General features: G+C 35.7%; 1 pseudogene; it reads left to right on the forward strand.

Annotated features, from left to right (window-relative positions):
• LOC148696317 (uncharacterized) lies at nucleotides 1–2,434 on the forward strand (annotated as a pseudogene).
• The last annotated feature ends 2,806 nt before the right edge of the window (nucleotides 2,435–5,240 follow it).

Below are 5,240 nucleotides of genomic sequence, written 5' to 3' on the forward strand. Positions count from 1 at the left end.
ATGGAACAATATTATAAGAAACAATGCTTAAATCATTCTCCAAATATTCCGGATAGTCCTCCTCTTCCTTCAAATATTCCGGGTAGTCCTCCTCCACCTTTAAATATTTTGAGTAGTCCTCCTTCGAGTATTCCGGGTAGTCCACAACAAAGTGAGGTTACTGAGTTGGATGAAATATTAGCTAATCTTCCTGCAGACCCTGGACTGAGACGTCGAATGCTTGATTATCCACTCAATTGTCGCGAAGCAATTCATAGATACTACCTCCAAAATGAACCTTGTCAACCTAAATCTCACATCATGCCAAGGAAAGCTAGCAACAATCAATGTTTTATCACAAGTTGGTTTGATAAATATAAGTGGTTGGAGTATAGTATAGTAAAAGATGTTGCATTTTGCCGTTATTGCTATCTTTTAAATATGATTTTGATAAAGCGGGTGGTAGTGGAAGTGATGTCTTCACTGAAAAAGGGTTTACAAATTGGAGGAAAGGACCCGAAAATTTTCGAGTCCATGAGTGAGGTGTTGGAAGTCTTCATAATAAAGCTATGCAACAAGCTAAAGACTTGATGAGACAAAAACAACACATTGAAACATTTTTGATCAAGCAAACTGATAAAGCTCGCGTTAATTATCACACTTTACTAAGTGGAGCACTTGATTGCACAAGATGGTTGTTGCGACAGGGTTTGGCTTTTCATGGGCACGATGAATCTTTGAAATCAAGTAATAGGGGTAATTATATAGAGCTTATGCAATTTCTTGCTGATCATAATGAGAAACTTAGGAATGTTGTGTTTGAGAATGCTCCTAAGAATCTCAAGTATACTTCTTTCGATATTCAAAAGGATCTTGTTCGTGCTTGTGCTATTGAAACTATTAATGCAATCATTAAAGATATGGAAGGTACATTTTTTTCTCTCTTGGTTGATGGATCACGTGATGCTTCCACTAAAGAGCAAATGGCGGTGGTATTGCGTTATGTGAACAAAAAAGGAGAAGCAATTGAAAAGTTTTTGGGTGTCAACATGTCTCATCTACAACTAGTAGCTTGCTTGAAGAGGCCATTGAGAGATTGTTTGCTACAACAAATTTGAGTATGTTCAAGTTACGAGGACAAGGTTATGATGGAGCTAGTAATATGAGAGGTGAGTTAAATGGTCTTAAAACAAAGATTTTGAACAAATACCCTCAAGCATTTTATATTCATTGATTTGCACACCAACTCCAACTAGCTCTTGTATTCGTGGCAAAGGAAAATGAGGATGTTGCCAATTTCTTCATCATTGCTAGTAGTTTGGTGAATCTTATTGGATCGTCGTGCAAGCGTCGTGATGCATTTAGAGAGAAACAACAAGAACAAATTCAGAAAGCTCTTGATCTTGGTAATCGTGAAACGGGTAAAGGGTTAAATCAAGAAAGTAGTCTCATGTGTCCATGTGATACACGGTGGAACTCGCATTATGGTACTATAGTTAGTATTATTGTTATGTTTGAAGCCGTGGTGGAGGTGGTTGAATGGATTAAAAATGATCGCAACCAAGATAATCTTGGTGAAGCAACTAGGTTATTCAAAGACATACAAACTTTTGATTTTTCGTTTCACTTTTTCTTAATGAGACTTATTTTGGGAATTACTAATGAGTTATCACAAGCAATGCAAAAGAAAGATCAAGATATTGTGAATACGATGGCATTAGTGGAAGTATGCAAGCAAAGACTAGAATCCTTAAGAGATGATGACTTTGGGGACTTGTTTCATGATGTAGAAAAGTTTTGTGAGGAGCATGATATTATCATTCCTAACATGGAGGATTTGAATTTTGTACCTAGAAAATCAAGGCGTAAAACTCCAAAAATCACAAACTTCGATTACTATCGTGTGGATCTCTATTTTCAAGTCCTTGATATGCAACTAAAGGAATTGACTGATCGCTTCAATGAGGTAAACACCGAGTTGCTTATTTGTATGGCATGTTTGAGTCCGGTGAATAATTTTGCATCTTTTCACAAAGCAAATATTGTTCGTTTAGCCCAACTTTATCCTCAAGATTTTGATCGTATGTACCTCATGAATCTTCCAATTCAACTTGACAATTACATTCATGATATGAAGATGCATAGTGAGTTTTCATCATTGAGAGGAATTAGTGATCTTGCAAAAGAGTTAGCAAAGACTGGGAGGTGTGAAAGCTATATGTTAGTGTACAAGCTTCTTACATTGGCTTTGTTGTTACCGATTGCAACCGCTTCAGTGGAGAAAGCTTTTTCTGCTATGAAGATTGTGAAAACACCATTGTGTAACAAAGTGGGAGATCAATGGTTGAGTGATAGCATGGTTGTTTGCATTGAGAGAGATGTATTTACTTTTATTGATAATGAGCTTATTATGCGACGTTTTCATGACATGAAACCTCGTCGGCAACAATTGTAATTTGTTTGTATTGATTAATTATGGAAGACATTACTATATAAAAAGATGTAGTTGTTGCCATTTTTCTTTAACCTTTCACTCTTTTAAGTTTGCCTCTCCCCCCGAGAAATCCTGGCTTCGCCACTGGTCGTAGTATAGTAGCTCAACCAAGGTTGTTTTCCACAGAGATTGAATGAATAATTTATGTTAAAACTAAATCTTAATTAATTATTTGAAAACAAAGTTTAGAAAATGTTGATTTTTTGACCTAAAATATTAAAAACGAATTTAATTAGAAAAAACAATTAAATAAATTGAGAAAGTAAAGAAAAAGGGCATTTTGATATAAATGCCTCAAATTTGAATTTTTTTAATCAAACATCTTCAACTTTTGAACTTTTGATCAAACATTATTCTACTAATTTTTAATTAAAATTTATGATTTTTATTGTATTTAATTAACCAACTAGTTTAGAAAATAATATCACAAATATTCTAAAATCACCACAAACATCCTATCTTATCTTATCATAATTTGTTCAAAATGAATTTTTCTTATTCAAATAATTTGTTGTTTAAATTCTAAAAACACATAAACATCCTATTAACATACAATTATGAAATATAACATGCACATATATTAAATATAATGTACCAAACAGATATATTAAATATAACATACCAATCATTTGGTATGTTATAAAACATTGTTTTTGGTACGTTATGCAATTCTTTATTTAGTACGTACCAAGTTATTAGTACGTTGTATTATCCTTATATTGGTACGTACAAAACTTATGGTACGTTATGTGTAAGTTGTGCAACCCAAAAAAAAAAAAGATAACTTTTCACATTAAAACATTGCACTAAAAAATATTTTGTCAACTCTTAATAATTAATTATTGGAATAAGGACTCATTTTAAATAAAAATAAAAATGTGAAACCTCTTAGTTCACGTTTCTACTATAAGTAGTTGTTAAAAAATTCGAATTTATTTTCAGTTGCATGAAATTAGGCATTCTAGTCTACATCTCAATTTTAATTATAAACGAACTCTTGTTTTTTTATAATCTATATAAAATGTTGAGTTAGAAATTGGAAAAATTATATTTCATCCAATTAATCTTGAACCCCAGTAGATATAATTGAATCCTTAAATTGAGGAAGGGATAAGATTCCATAAAAATAGCAATAAATTAATGAATATTATTTAGTGCATTTTTTTTTACATAGAAATGGATTTAAAAGAATTTATAAAATACTTAAATTAAGAATATACCTGGAATATAAAGTTTAATTAAAAGTAAAAGCACTTTAATCAAAAGTTGAAAAGTAATAGATGTTTAATTTAGAAAAATATAAAATGAGGCATCTAATTCTAATTTATCCTAAAGAAAACAAAATAAAATAGTTTTGAAAATAAATTTGAGTAGTAAGGTTGTAATATCCCACATTGCCCAAAGGAGTAGATCCTGTAAGCCTTATATGTATATTCCCATCTCCACTTAGCACGAGGCCTTTTAGGAGCTCACTGGCTTCGGATTCCATTGGAATTCCGAAGTTAAGCGAGTTCGCGCGAGAGCAATCCCAGGATGGGTGACCCATTGGGAAGTTCTCGTGTGAGTTCCCAGAAACAAAACTGTGAGGGCGTGGTCGGGGCCCAAAGCGGACAATACCGTGTTACGGTAGAGTCGAGCCAGGTTGTCATGTGGTGCGAGTGTGCCGACGAGGACGTCGTGTGACATCCCACATCGCCCAGGGGAATGATCCTTATATGTATATTCTCATCCCTACTTAGCACGAGGCCTTTTGGGAGCTCACTGGCTTCGGGTTCCATCAGAACTCCGAAGTTAAGCGAGTTCGCGCGAGAGCAATCCCAGGATGGGTGATCCACTAGGAAGTTTTCTTGTGAGTTCCCATAAACAAAACCATGAGGGCGTGGTCGGGGCCCAAAGCGAACAATATTGTGTTACGGTGGAGTCGAGCCCAGGATGTGGTGGGAGCCTGGGCCGAGATGTGATAATTTGTGGATCCTGTAAGCCTTATATGTATATTCCCATCTCTACCTAGCGCGAGGCTTTTTGGGAGCTCACTAGCTTCGGGTTCCATCGGAACTCCGAAGTTAAGCGAGTTCGAGCCATGGATGTGGTGGGGGCCCGGGCCGGGATGTGACAATTTAAAAGCATTTATGGAATTATCAGTCATATCTATATACGATAAAATGAAAAGACCGACTCACCTGAGGTCTACGCTACGACTCCCAAGCACGAAAATCGAGACATCACGAATCATCGCCGCCTATAACAATTATCAATCACATCTCAAAGTTCATTGTAACATCCTACATCGCCCAGGGGAGTGGATCCTGTAAGCTATATATGTATATTCTCATCTCTACCTAGCACGAGGCTTTTTAGGAGCTCATTGGCTTCGGAGTTTATCGAAACTCTGAAGTTAAGCGAGTTCGCACGTAGACAATATCATGCTACGGTGGAGTCGAGCCCAGGATATGGTGGGGGCCCGGGCCGGGTGATAGGAGCATATTTATGCTACTTAGTTATGTTGTTTCCTTGCATTTAGATAGTTAATTACTACTTATTATAGTCTTTTAAGATATTTTCGTATGTTTGTAGGTCCTCATGGCAAAAGGAGCAAGAAAGTGCATTTTGAGCCATTTGGAGCAGTTTTGGGCATGGATTGGATAGCTGAACTATGGAGCAAAGTGAATGGACGAATTTGAAGTCAAGAGAGACTAGGAAAGGCCACAAATCTGGAGAAAGAAGTTCAAATGCAAAGAAGATAAGGAAGGAGCAAGAAATAAGGAAC

The sequence above is a fragment of the Pyrus communis genome, chromosome 6 (genome assembly GCF_041283825.1).
Source record: "Pyrus communis isolate YQ-2024b chromosome 6, ASM4128382v1, whole genome shotgun sequence".
Taxonomy (NCBI): Eukaryota; Viridiplantae; Streptophyta; class Magnoliopsida; order Rosales; family Rosaceae; genus Pyrus; species Pyrus communis.